The sequence below is a fragment of the Vidua macroura genome, chromosome 5 (assembly GCF_024509145.1).
Source record: "Vidua macroura isolate BioBank_ID:100142 chromosome 5, ASM2450914v1, whole genome shotgun sequence".
Taxonomy (NCBI): domain Eukaryota; kingdom Metazoa; phylum Chordata; class Aves; order Passeriformes; family Viduidae; genus Vidua; species Vidua macroura.
Window position 1 is genome coordinate 71,030,148 of NC_071575.1, and position 14,839 is coordinate 71,044,986.

A 14,839-nucleotide genomic window follows, 5' to 3' on the forward strand; every position below is an offset into this window, starting at 1 on the left:
TCCCTGGTGATTTTCTGTTCCCATCCCTTTTTCCCAGAGTTGCCAGCGGGAACCACCATCCAACTCAAACCACTTTAGGATTCTATAAAAAAAGAAGCAAAGGTTGAAAGAAAGGACAAAGGGTGAATGGTAAAATTCAGGTATTTGGGTCCTGTTGCCTCTCCAAAGCTTGGATATTCTTTAAACTGAGGGATCAGAGAGGGGAAACATAAATTTGTATCTGTATTGTACCTTTCATTAGGGTCTTGAATTAATAAATGAGTCAATCCTGGTCTTTAGGGCCATCAGGTAAATCCAGTTGCCAAACCCTTCACCAAGAAAACCTGGGTGCAAGAGCTTAATTCCATTCTTGCCTCAGTAAGGTCTGCCAATAAATTTCTTACTGACCACAAGGCTTCGAATTGTGTGTTTGGAAACTCCCCTGTGGTTTGTGAGACTTTAATGGGATAATATAAAAGAGAGAGCAAAAGGTACCATGGAAAAAAAAAAAAAAAAAAAGGAGGGAGTGACAGGTAGATGATGCCTTTGCAGAAAGAGGGGAGGATTTTTTGGGATTAGAACAAAACCTACCCAATGTTGCTGCAGAAAATTACTCTGCACATTGCCTGGCGCCTCCCAAAGTAACAGGAGTTTCCCACTGACTTCAAAAGGCTGTAGACAAAACCCACGGAGAGTTTTTCACTCCCCTGTGCTGACAGAAAAGCGAAAATTGCAGGAACTGAAGCAAATCTTTCCTCCTCCATTTGTGATATGCAGGGAATCCCCAGATGGACTCTTCCTGCATGGCACAATTTAGACTTTAAGAGAGGCACCAGGAAAATGGACTTGAAAGGAAACCTGGAGTTCATCCACAGAGCATGTAAAGAAAAGTAGAGGTGACTCTGGAGCACTACAGAATCCAGGTTTAAGATTAAGGGTAAGTCTGGACCCCCTCCATCCTCTGCCTAATTCGATGGCTGCCTTTGAGTAGGATCAGCAATTCAGGACGACCGAGTCAAACTCAACAGTGAAAACCAAGATGTAAAACAGTCATGGGAAGCCTTTTCCTTCATGAGGTTGGAATAGCAGCCAGGACACACCTCACATTCACATCTGACCCAGTACTGTGCGCTGATTCAAATACTGACGTGAGCTGTGGTGGGTCCTACAACCACGAAATCACAAAACCATTGAGGTTGGGAAAGCTCTCAAGCACCTTGTGTCCAGCACTGCCAAAGCCACCACTAAACCATGTCCTGTGAACCAAAACCACCCAACCCTCTGCTCCCAAGGCAGGTGTTTTCCTGCCCTGATGCCATGGAGCAAGCCCAGGAGTGCACCCTGGTACTCGCCCTCCCTGTGGGGTCACACCACCAACCCCAAAGTCTCTACTCCAGCTTCCTCCTCCTCTTTCCACAGCGCTGACAGAACTCACAGAATTCACAGAATTCACAGAATCCCTGGGTTGGGAGAGACCTCCAAGAGCATCGAGCCCAGCCCAGCCCAACAGCTCAGGCAGACCCTGGCACCCAGTGCCACATCCAGGCTTTTTAAACACATCCAGGGCTGGTGACCCCACCACCTCCCCGGGCAGCCATTCCAGAACTTTATCACCTTTCTGGAAAAGCTTTTTCCTGACATCCAACCTGAATTTCCCTGGGCTCAGCTTGAGCCTGTGTGCTCTGGCTCTGTCAGTGCTGCCTGGAGACAGAGCCCAAGCCCAGCTGAGCACAGGCACCTTTCAGGAGCTGTGGAGAGAGCTGAGGCCAGCCCTGAGTCTCCTTTTCTCCAGGCTGAGCACCCCCAGCTCCCTGTTGGGAGCCTTTCACTGTTGTGGCCTTTCTCTGCCTCCATCTCAGTGCTCTTTTCCCAGCTCTCTCTGTGGGACTTCTGTTCCTCCCAGCAAAGGGAGACGCTCTGCTCCCCAGCCAGGGAGCTCCTTTTCCCGTCTGGGTCCTGATGAAAGGAGCGACACTTGAAACCAGCCGGGATGGCTCTGGCCCTGTTTCTAATTAGCACATCATCTGCTCGCTTCTAAAAACAGCCGCCCAAATGTGTGCCTGGAAGGGGAGCCTCTTGCAGCAGCATCTCCCTCTCCAAGCAGCCTGGAATCAGCCTGGCTGGGCCACCTGGACACACACCAGGGCATCTGATGTGGTTTTGTAGCCCCAACCCAGCCACGGGGCATCCAGCAAAGCCAAGCAGGGTTTTTTTCCCCCAAGGGAAGGCAGCTGAGCAGGCAGACTCCTCATCCCCTCCACCCAGGGAGCTCTCCAGGCCATTAAATCTTCTTGGAGTTTCTCTCCATGCTTGAAGTTTCATGTTGGGATTCCCAGACTGTGTCTGGGCACTTCAAATTGACACCTAAACTGCTTTTACACAGGGCACAGGTCACAAAGAAGCAAACTGGAGTGGGGATTTATGGGGAGATTTTTTAGCTGGAAACAGCAGTTTGGTCACAGAATCATTAAAGTTGGAAGAGACCTCTAAGATCAAGCCCAACTATTACCACATCTTGATTAATTTCTTTTCTTCACAATAACATCCAATAGAATAACCAAACTTCCTTCCTTCCTTCCTTCCTTCCTTCCTTCCTTCCTTCCTTCCTTCCTTCCTTCCTTCCTTCCTTCCTTCCTTCCTTCCTTCCTTCCTTCCTTCCTTCCTTCCTTCCTTCCTTCCTTCCTTCCTTCCTTCCTTCCTTCCTTCCTTCCTTCCTTCCTTCCTTCCTTCCTTCCTTCCTTCCTTCCTTCCTTCCTTCCTTCCTTCCTTCCTTCCTTCCTTCCTTCCTTCCTTCCTTCCTTCCTTCCTTCCTTCCTTCCTTCCTTCCTTCCTTCCTTCCTTCCTTCCTTCCTTCCTTCCTTCCTTCCTTCCTTCCTTCCTTCCTTCCTTCCTTCCTTCCTTCCTTCCTTCCTTCCTTCCTTCCTTCCTTCCTTCCTTCCTTCCTTCCTTCCTTCCTTCCTTCCTCTTTTGTTTTTTTTTTTCCCTTTTTCCATTTTTCCTTTTTTCCTTTATTTTTTCCTTTTTCCCTCTTATTTCCCTCAATTATTTTTTAAATTCATTAGGCAGCACAGCAGGAGCTCAGCCATTGAGAAACTTTCTGTGACACAAAAACATCGTGTGCCATCTCAGGGAACAGATACGTGTGGGAGAGAGGTAATTACTGCTCTCCGTATCTGTCTTTGGCTCTGGAATTAATCCACGGAGAGCACTGAATTAACTCAAGAGCGGGGAGATCTGAGGATTGTTTCTGGTAGTCCATCCCAGCAATGCCAGACCTGGTGCAAGCCTTTGGACAGGAGCCAAGGCTGACTGAGAGCCAAAGGCAGGGCTGCAGACACGGCAGGTCCTGCTGGAACACAGACAGGCTCTGGGAGGGATGCACACGAGAAATTAGGGGAGGTTCATTGTCCCATCCATCCTCCCAGATCATAAGGAACCCAAAAATCTGCATGTTAAAGCTCTGTCCTTAAATCTCTCCTAGGAAGAGAGAGGAGAGTAAAAGGAAAACATCAGAAGGGAAGGAAGAGTGAGGTCCAGGTCAGCAAGGCAGCATGTAGGACCAGGAAAAGGATTATATTCTCTCCGTCCTGTCTCCTGTTTCAGATCTGAACCCAGTCTAATCCCAGCCTCTCCTCGGCTTTATTTCTACAACAGCAGCAAAGCAAGATTTTTAAATTTTTTTATTGTGAAGCAGCCACTGTGCCCAGTGAAATCTGTGTCTCTCTCTGGAGGGAAGCAGGAAGGGGTCTAAAGACAGCAAGTACCTGTTGGGAGGTGTCCCTGCCCATGGCATGGGGACTGGAATGAGATGGTCTTTAAGGCCCCTTCCAACTCAAACCATTTTAGGATTCTATTTTCCATTCTATATTCCATTTTAGCAAAGGTTCAAAAAAAGGACAAAGGGTGAATGGTAAAATTCAGATATTTGGATCCTGTTGCCTCTCCAATGCTTGAGTGTTCTTTAAACTGAGGAATCAGAGATGGGAAGCATAAATTTTTATCTGTATTGTACCTTTCATTAGGGTCTTGAATTAATAAATGAGTCAATCCTAGACTTTAGGGCTGTCAGGTAAATGTTGGACGTGCTCCAGCCTGGATTCAGCTTCCTACAGAGAGCAGGGGCAGCCTTTGAACTTAGGCAAGGCTCCACATTTTGCTTATGGCTTCTCCAGAGCTCACCTTCCAAATCCAAGTTCAACTTGCAACAGAAGACACATAATCCCAATCCATTCCTGATCCCAGCATTCATTCCTCCCACTCATCAGCTTTCAGATTCATTTGGTCTATCCCTGCTCAAGTATCCCTGCTCCTCTGCCAGTGTGGGATGCTCTGCATGCCCGGAGAGGTTGGCTGGGCAGCTCCAGTGCCAGCTCTGCCAGCTTGCTCACATGACACGTCTGTGGCCCTCTCCGAAGGGTTTTTTGAGATCTGTGGGATTTCCTTTCTGAGCACAGCTCATCACAGACCAAGATGGGATTTCTCTGAAGCTTTGCCCAGCCAATCTCCAGCTCGCCGTAAACCCCTGGGGATATGGAGCTAAACGGGGTCCAGATGGCACTGGAAGACAAGACATCAGCAAGTCACATCCAGACCAGGACAGGGATGTCTTTCCAGGGGCTGCCCATGTCCAGATGATGACAAGGACAATCAGAGCTGACCTGAAGAGGAAATGGAGCTTTCCCTCCCCTCAACGCTGCCTCTGCTTCACGAGACTGTTTCCAAACCTATCGACTCCCTTGCTTTTCCTTTCACAGTTTCTTCACAGCTCCATCTCAGCCAGAAGTTGAGCCATCTGAGCTCACATGAGAAAGACTTTTCAGATGTGAAAACTGGCTCAGTGGCAAACCTGAAAATCTCAGATGCAAATCGGGCACATTGGGTTCACCACCAAATATCCCAGAGGTTCACATGTCTCGCCAGAGAAGGACTGAGTCTCAAACACTGAATGAACCCTCTAGGATTTGTCCAACATGACACAAATCTTCTTAAATCTGTGTTAAAAATCCCTCCCTTATAAACCACATTTCCCATCCTCCTTGGTGCAGTTCACCTGGCAGTGCCAGCTTGGGAGGATTCAGTCCATACTGAAGGATATCCTGGAATTTCCCAGACATCCATGAGCACCCTGGAGAAACGGGGATACAGCAAACAGACTCATATCTCTGGAGAATGAATGCAGAGTAAACTACACCAGGTGACTTTCCCCACGTCCCCAGAGGCCGTGGCAGCATCGTGTGCACGAGCTCCCAGTGCCTGATAGAGATGCTGAACAGCTCTGTGTCCATGTGAGAGTACAGTGGGCACTGACTGAAAAACCTCTGACACAGAATGCCCTCACACCACCTCCGAGCGCTGCTGGCATCCCTCAGCCTGCTCCACGCTGGGAAGAATCTGCTGGATCAGTTTGCAGCCATTTGTCACCGGGAGAACTGGGAGTCACCTTCGGAACGTTTCCCTCCGAGCATCCCCGTGCCCTGCCCTGAATGCAAACACAGCCCAGAGCCTCAGCTTGGTTCCCACAGCTGTATCAACCAGGCTGTTCTTATCTCTGGTCTTCTCTATAGTAAAATGCTGTGCCCGACGGGGAAAATGATGATGGCAGAACTCCATGATATCATTAATTACTTTATTAAACTATATAATACTAAAAGTATATTACACTAACAAGAACTATCACTAACTAACTAGAAAAACTTGTGACTCTGCCAAGAGTCCTGACACACACGTGGATCCAACTGGTCAATGAATCCAAACAACCATCAGAGTCCAATTAACAAATCACTGCTTGGTGAACAATCTCCATGACACATTCCACATGGGCACAACAACCAGGAACAGCAAGTGAGATAAGAATTGTTTTTCTTCTTTCTCTGCTCCTCTCAAAGCTTCTCCCAGGAAAAAAACCTGAGAAAGCTAAGTCTCTCTCTGTTCAGAGGACAGGTGAATACCACACCTCTCTGCATAAAATAAATCAGCAATCTCTGCTGCGCCCACGATTATCGATGGGAGAGCTCTGCATGCGAGTTCTCAGCGGGGAAATTGGGGCTATACCGAGAGCTCCCATCTGTGCCCTGCCAGACCTGCACCTCAGTCCCTCCTTCCCTAACAAGGGGGATCGCTCACCACGGGGGGATTGTGAGCACAGGGATTTGGGAAAGGCTTATGCATGGAAGGGAGATTAACACAGCCTTGAGCCGTCTGGCTGGAAAATGTGGGAAGCATCGGTGTCATATTCACCAGATCCAACACTCCAGTGAGGCAGGACAGTTGCTGCCTTTCCTCTCACCTACTCCACGGAAAGTTAAGCAAAAATTTCCTTAAGATTTAGTCTTTTGTGGTTTTTTTTTTATTTATTTACTATTCTCAGCTGGCCCACAAGTGGCTGATGATTTCCAGGGAGCGAATGGCCCTGCAGAGTGCTGGGAGGAGGGTGGTTATGGTCCCTCCTCCCTGGGAAAACAGGGATTGCCTGTTCCCTAAGGCAGGTGAACGGAGGATGCTGCATGGTTGGAGCCCCACAGATCTGGGTTAGCACCCCCCTTGTGACAGGCTCCCCATCTGACCTTGAACATGCTGCTTAGAGGTTCATCTCAGAGCCGATTAGGGGATTTAAAATAATATTCCTTCAAACTAGCAGGAAGGGTTTACTTATGGGTTGGTTTGAGTTTTTTTCCATTTCTCTTAAATCTGTTAGGTGGCTTCAAATATCTCACTGCTAATCTGCCTGGGTTGCAGAAGCAGCTGTGCAGCAGATGCAACTGCTCTATATGATCATTAATGAATTTCAAGCTCTTTGGACTGAAGGCATGGTCCCCATATTATAATTTCACAGTCTGACCACATAAACTGACTTTTCAGAATCAAATTTAATTGCAAAAATGAACATAAACTGTGGTACCTGAAAAAAAAAAAAATCATCTGTAAGAGTGCTAAAAAACCACTTTGTGAGAGTGTCCAGACAGAGCTGACAGAAATGAGCTGCAAACACCAAGCAGCTCATCCCTTCACACCAATCATCCTGATCAGCAGGACTCAGACACCTCAGGTGACCTGGAACTGGACTAGATTTAAAAGTTCTCCTTGGTCTCTCCATGGAGCTGGAGCTAAACTTGCTCTGAGATCTCTTGTGGGCTCCACCAATGGGAGCAATGCAAGTGTAGGGAGGAATAGAAACCATGCAATCAGCTGGCCAAGAGCTATATTTAATCTTGTCTCTTAATATTAATGCCTTTTCTGAGGCCAAATTAAAGCACAGGATTTTGTGATACTGGGGTGTGAGTTCCTATCTGATCCTGAGCTAAACAGGAACAGAGCTGTGTGAGATCTCAGCAGATAAATTTCTGCCTTATCCCCGACCACTCTGGCTGTGACATTTTTGCCCTCCAGCTACAGGGACTGGGTGATCACAGCCTTCATTTCAGCACTGCCAGAGCTGGGTTTAGATCTCCTGCTGCATTGTGGATGCTTGTTTTGCTCTCACGTTGAGAGGACTGCTCCAGACAGAGGAATCATCAATGATCTTAGAGAAAAAGGATGCCACCTTCTGTGAACTTTTCTCTGTGACCTCCCCAGAGAAAGTTGTGTTCTCAAGTTCAGATGTTGTTAATATCCTCCATGAGGAGGAAAACACAGCAGCTGGTCTTGTGAGACTGACTACAGAGAGAAAATTCCCACCTCAAGGCTTCAGTGTCGTGGGAGAAGGAAATATTAGCACAAACCACCTCAAGCTTTTGGTGGAGGTGGGTTAATTTCATCCCGTTTCTCCTAAATTCTGCCAAAACAGGGATATAAAAGCACTGAGACAGAGATGAGCAAAGCAGATCTCAAAGCCAGTATTTAACACCAAGATTGCCTCTGGTGCAAGTGCTTTGGGGTTTGAGATGGTTTGGAAAATGCAATTTGCTTTCAAAGACCACCAGAAAAACAGCGAGGAGAGCAGACACAGGGAGATGAGGGAGATGAGGGTTCACTCTGTTTAGATTATATTCCTCCATACCAGGAATTTTCAGTGGTGATGGTGGGCAATGCTGGGCTTAAGAATGGGCTGATAAATAGATAATAAATAAATATAGACAATACTCCCATAAAGACAGAATAAGAGGGCATAACTCCTTTTGAAAAACACAGAACCCACCACCAGTGCCTTTGCAAACACCCAGGACTTCTCTTCTGCTGAATCCAGCACCCCATCCCCGTCATCTTCTATAAGACCTCTCTAGTGCTCCTAAATTTGGCAGCTGTCATCTACAGGAGTTACATGATCTGGAGCTAATGCAATTAGCTGTGACTTTGAAGGCACACAGCAGCTTCTCATCATTCTCAGAAGAGCCTTAGACAACTTGGGGACAGCAGCCAAGCTCAGAACGACTGCCAGGAGTGTCATGTGCTGTTCCAGAGCTGAGAGAGTGTCTGCAACAGGAGCCTTGAACAGATTGGGGAAGGGATGGAGCAGGGAGGGAAGGCAGGAATGAATGAAGACAAAGAGGGATCAGCATCAGAGAAGGGATGGCCACAGGTTACGAGGTCAGAGTGCAAAGGGAAGTGAAGGGAAAAGGGAAGGATGGTAGGAATGAAGGAAGGTGGGACAGAGTAGATAGAGGGAGTATGGTGAAGAAAAAATAATCAAGGGGATTAAACTGGGTTAGCTGGGGGAGAGAATTTAGATTGGGAAGGGAAAGGCAGTGCATTGATCTTGGGAAGCTGGGTTCAGTTTGCACTAACTGTAAGAAGCTTCTCAAATACTGTCATTGATGGTTGTGATTGAACATGGCCTGGCAAAAAAGGCCAATACCAATAAAGTGCCATCAAATGCAAGAAAGGGATGCTTGTCTGCAGCAGATCAAAGAAATAAATCAAGAAATAGTCCCCACTGGCCTGTAAAGCTGTTCCATTTCATGTGGTTGGGTCTTTTATTAGATTTGACATATGATAAAAAGTTGTAATATCTCCTTCCAAGGATCAGGAGTTTTGCCAGAGGCTCTTAGAGGTTCCATCTTCTTTCATTTTTTTTTTGCCAGGGAGGCACCAACGGTGCAACCCCTTTACCAAGGAGCTCCCTCCACTGCTTTTGGGGGAGCAGGGTCAATGATTCTGTGAATTTGGGGGTGTTCTCCCTGAGCACTGGGGAGGGAGGGAGTATTCAGGCACAGCTACACAGGCAGAAGCTCTTCAAATTAGACGTAAGGAAGGAATTTTTTTACAGTGGGCATGATGAGGCACAAATTGCTCAGAGATGTGGTAGATGCCTCTTCCCTGGAAAAATCCAAGTACAAGTTGGACAAGGCTCTGGACAATCTGGTGTAGTGGAGGCTGTGGGTTGAACTACACCTTGGAAGGTCCCTTTCAACCCAAATTATTCTATCACTCCATGCATGGAAGGGGTCAAAAAGAGCTGCGACATTACAGCAAGCCATAATAGCATTCCTTAGGATTTCCAACTCTTACTCCGTGTCTGCCAAGCCAGCAGGACTCCCCATTTTCCCCCCACGGTGCACACACGTTTCCCAGGCTGATCTGCGTCACTCCCGAGCCCCCGTGTGCTCAGGGTGGCTGTGACTGATGTCACACACGGAGCTGTCACACTGACTGGGGACAGCTGGGCTCCTTGGCCACACAAGATCCCTCTGTGGGACGTCTGTGCTTGCAGACAGAGTGTGGCACCTGCAAAGTAGGCACAGTCAGAGCCCTTTGGCGTGGGGAAGCCTGCCAGGATCCAGGAGCCACGGAAAAATGCAGAACTGGCTCCAGCTCTGCATGGGGAAGAACATGCCTTCGGATGCTCCCCGCGTGTGAAAGTTGTGCACGGATATCTGAACGTGTTTCTGCCCTGGGAGCTGGTTCTTAGAGCAGCTCAGCAGTGAACTCTGCACAGACACAGTGCCCGGTGTGATTTTGAGCTCTGCAATGAGGTGTGTGTGAATCCACGTGTCCGTTTTCAAGGACATGATGTTCATACAATCTGAGAACAGATGACAGCCCAGCCAGCACCACCTGTTTTCCGTGGCACAGACAGGAGCACGGAGCTGTCCCTGGGCAGTATCACAGCCCCACTCCCTGGACATATTCCATTTGAGGTGTGCCTGATTTTATAACTCGAAAGAAAAGCCCATCCTGGAGGTTCACACCTTCCAGGAAAAGGAATCACAGAGTAGTTTGGGTTGGAAGGGATCTTAAAGCTAATCCAGGTCCAGCCCCCTGCCAAGGGCAGCACACCTCCCACCAGACCAGGTTGCTCCAAGTCCCATCCCACCTGGCAATTCATATGAGGAGCTCCTTTGAGACTAGAGGGTCTGTGGGAGGAGCTTGGTGTGATTATAATTCACTCCAGCATCAGGCTCTGACCTCACAAGCCTAAATTCCAACATCCCACCTTCCTCACCCTTTCCAGTCCACACCCCTCAGTGCACAGCACAGTAACAAAGACCAGAGCAGAGAAGCTGCTGCAAACAGACGCTGGGGTTGAGGCAACCAGGCACGGAAAGATAAGCAGGTGTCAACATCCCACCAGCCCTGCCACCATCCATCCTGTTGGGCTGAGACAGGCTGTCTCCACACCGCACCCACCCCAGGATGCTGGACCACAGAAGGCTTGGGTTGACACGCACTGTGGTGGTGCCAGCCATGAGAGGACTGATGGGGTAGGGGAGAAAAGCATCTTCCTGTGGTTTGCAAGAGGAGTCTGCCTCTCTTCCCGCAGCAGGTCGAGGAGGCAGCGGGATTGAGGATGAAAGGAGAGACGTGCGGCCGCTCGAGACGTTCCGGAGAGACGCGCAGTTCACCCACGGCACAGAACTTCCTCTGCCAGAGCAGCTCAGGTAATAAAAGCTGCACAAACACTGTCTGCAGTGCAAGGAGACTGGGAAGTTAATCACTGAGCACTTTAGAAAGTGAAAGAAAACTTGGGAGTAAACATAATTTTTCTCCAGAGCAGCATCCTGTGCCTTGATGGAAGAAGGCAACAGCTCTGAGCCCAGCCCTGTGCTGCACCAGGGAGAGATCACAGCTGGGGCATCTCTGTGAGCTGTACCCACCCTGGTATAAATTAGATGGAAAAAGACAGGAAAACTGAAGCTAATATTCCCAGAACAGCCAGGACTTGGATGTTATTAACCCCTATTTTCTCATTAAATTCTAGCTTAGACAAACACTTTTCCCTCATCTAATGTAACCCAGAGAGATGAGTCACTTCTCCCCCTTCACAGCTGTCAAAAGCACTGCTGGGCTGTTCCCCCACTGCAGGGAGAGCAGCTTTTCTTTCCTGAGTGCAGCAGCGTGGGATAGACCAGAGCCCTTCCCTGTGCCCTTTCCCAGATTTGGTTGTTCACAAGGGATTGGACTCTGTGATTCTTGTGGGTCCTTTCCAATTTGAGATGTTTGATGATTCTGTGAACAAAACCTCCCATTTTAAGCCTAAAAACCTCATAAAGGATCATACTGGCCACATCCAGCTCCCAGTGTCACCACGTGTACCTTTAATTCAGTGGCTCTGCAGAGCATCCACTGCACTCACCATGATGCAGAGTCACCAAAGTGTTTCCCAAGACTGGCAGCATGAGGATAAAAGCTGTAAAATCCAAATGGCACGGGAGGAGGGAGAGAAGGACACTGCCAACACAGGCTCCTTGCAGCAGCTGCTTAATTTGTCAGGTAGTAATTCATTAGGTCTTAATACACGGGGTGGATTTAGAACAATGAGAACTGAGCAGCGCTCAACGTACACATCCTGTGACATGCCAGCAACATGGAACTCTCTAGACAGCCACAGATTTGTTATGTTAATACCCCCTCGTCTCCTTCTGAGATTATCAAAAGGCAAGTGCTGTCATGCAGGAGAAAAAAAAATTACAGTTGGGGATGGATGGATGTGACTGGTGCTTATTGCTCATGCACTGCTGGGAAGGCACTCAAAAGAACACTGGAAAAAAGCTGAAGAACAAAAAAAAGATTTTGCCATTTTTCTTCTGATTTATGGAATATCCCCCAGTTGGGACTCTCTGGACCAGACTGTGCCTTCAAGAATATGCTGGAGTAATGGCATGAATTCCTACAGAAAGCTGCTCCAGCCCAGGATGGAGTAAAGATGGTGGGAATCCCACCTTCCCTCTGGAAGTGAGGCTGCCCTCAAAAGCTGCAAGCCCCAGGGAACGGGGCAGTGTGGGAGTGCTCAGAGCCTGCAGGCACAGCCCACGGTCCTAGACAGTGTTCAGGAAGAGCTGCTTTAGTTATCAAGCTCCTAATTGAACTAATTGAGCTCCTGCAATTTGCAGGAGTTAACCCTCCCCTTGCCCACTGCGGGAGGCCAGAACTTGAAGCCAGTTTGGTTGTGCAGGGCACCCGCGCACGACGTTTTCCACAACAAAGGGGAGATGGAAAATGTTGTTGCTCCCGGACCTCTGAGGGTGTCCCTTTGATTGTTGCATTTCCTCCCGGTGTCAGCACTTGTGATATTAATGATGTAGGCAACGGGTCATTAAAAACCATTGGGGAGGGGGGATGCAGCCACCTAACGAAGGATTAGAGCCCTGGTGTTATTAAAGAGTGAATATTCACTCTGTCCAATTAAAGGGATCTTCGCCTAATAGCGGGAACACCGCTCCTCCAGCTCCCCTCTGGCAGCAGAGCTATGGAATAATTTCATCACCCTCCCGAATAAAGCTGAGGAGATACGGAACAAAGAAGCTGCTTTGCCACATCTGAGATCTGCCCACTCCAAAACATGAAAGTGGTGCCGCTCGGGGAATGGCGGGCTCCAGTCCAAGGAGCTTCACAGAGGTACTGCAACCAAGGGAGACTGGGGGCTACGGCCAGGGGGACCTTCAGTTCCAGCGTCCTTTCATTTTCTTTGAATGTTAATTGGATTAACATTTCAATCGGTTGGAGGTGTATTTTTGCGTGGGTGTGATAAAGGCACACGAACTTAAGTGCTGTCGAGGGAAAGAGGAGGATGGCTCAGAGAGGAGCATCACCCACAGCTTCTTCCCCAGGCTTGGGGAAAGCAAGATCTCTTTATTCAGAGCTGTGAACTTGATCTTACCCCCGGTCTGGAGTGGTGGGAAATCCTTTCTTTTGGTTTTTTGTTTTTTTTTTTTTTTTGTCAAAAAGTATCATTAATACAAGGACAAAACAACGACGAGCTGTGCAGGAGGAACAGCCATGGAGGAGCTTGGTGAAATGAATCCTGTGCAAGTCCATGTCAACTTAGAGGGGAAGGAAAAAGAGCTACAAAACCAGAGCCCCCACTGTCCCCTCCTCTGCACAGCCTTCACCAGAGCTGCTCACAATTTATAGCATCTTCCAGTATCCCCAACCCAAGAGGTCAACAAGCACCAGTCTCCCTCGGAGAGATGGCGCACAAAGAAAATAAATTCCAGCTCCTTCTCTCGCATCCTTTGCTCTCATGGCCCCCAAAATGACCCTGCTTCACTTAATTGGACCCCCACCTGACCTCCAAACCCACCTCCACCTGCAGAGCTCAGAGCAACCTGCCTTCTCCAAATGAAATCCCTGCCCACGGGGATCCCAAAATCTGCTGCCAGCTCACGTATTGCTCTGCTGTTCTCCGAGCTCCCGAAAATCACCTTGCCCAAGCATGAAAAGAGAGCCCCTCTCCCTGCCCTCTCCAGGTTATCGGCTGTAATCTCCTCGAATGAAAAGCACAATGAGAAAATGCGATATTATTACGGCTACTTTCCCCTCCGGAGCTGAATTTAAGGAAGGTAAATAATTGGCATAAAAAGAGGCTTTTGAAAAGCAGGTCTCTGTACCCATTTGTTGTGGATTTCTGGCAAATGCATCACACCCAGCTCTCGCCAGCGAACTCCATCACCATCTCATGGGGAGAGAGAGATTAAAAAAAAATAAAAGGCTTCTATTTATTATAAAACTTTAATTGGCTTTAAAGAGTGACTGTCGTGCTGTCTGACACTTTAAAGTGTTCTCTACAGTAGGAGACATAGAACATGAATCATTGCACTTGTTTTTCATCGTCTTTCCTGCCACATTTGCTAATTATTTAATCTCCCGTGTCATAAGTGGGTCTTTTGCTCCTTTTTCTGCCCCTTTTTTTTTTTCTCCTTCCAATTCTCTCCCGCACTGGAATATGCAACAGGTATTACCCTGGTGCAGTTTGGGTGCCAAGGGCAGGAGATTTGGAGGGGTCAGGATAGGGGGAAGGGTTCAGAAAATGAGTGAAACATGTGCAGGGGTGGAAGATCAACTCAACACAACCATCCCAATGCAACTTTTTGTATGAATTCCTCTTTTTTTTTTGGAGAAAGCCAAGGGTTAGGCATCAGGTCCACTCTCTGCTCTTATGCCATTCCCATAACCATGGTCATCACTCCTGGAGGGATTTAAAAGCTCTGTGGATGTGGCACTTGGGGACATGGGTCAGTGGTGGCCTTGGCAGCGCTGGGGAAAGGCTGGACTTGATCTTAAAGGACTTTTCCAACCTAAATGATACTATGATTTTATTCCATGATTCTAAAAGACTTTTCCAGCCTGAACACCACCAGGATTCTATGTTGGATATGGGATATTTGTCCCAGACCGGGAGAGCCTCTCCTGACTTTTTTTGCCTGTTAAATTCTGGTCAACTTCAAGCTCACAGGTCACGATGTTTACACGAGTCCTGTTCACAAGGGACTCAGGGATATTTGTGGAACAATTCCTGAAGCACCAGAGAAGCTCTGCTTTGCTGGGACAGAGCAGCTGCTTCTCTCCAATCACAAAAAAAAAAAAAAAAAAAAAAAAAAAAAAAAAGGGTTTTTTCTGCAGAATAAGGGGAGCAACGCCTTCATGCAGCATTTCCTACCACATCCATTCCATCACCCTCTGAAGAGAAACACACTCTGCTCTTCAT

At 48.0% G+C, this 14,839-nt stretch overlaps 1 protein-coding gene and 1 long non-coding RNA gene across 3 annotated transcripts in view; one reads left to right on the top strand and one right to left on the bottom strand.

The window, feature by feature from the left end:
- Window positions 1-14,839, bottom strand: part of PLXNA4 (plexin A4) — a 414,284-nt gene that overhangs the window by 293,258 nt on the left and 106,187 nt on the right. The window lies entirely within an intron of this gene.
- LOC128807169 (uncharacterized) lies at window positions 10,362-11,425 on the top strand. The gene is made up of 3 exons (XR_008437074.1): window positions 10,362-10,468; window positions 10,676-10,793; window positions 10,905-11,425. It is a non-coding gene; the product is annotated as an uncharacterized LOC128807169 (long non-coding RNA).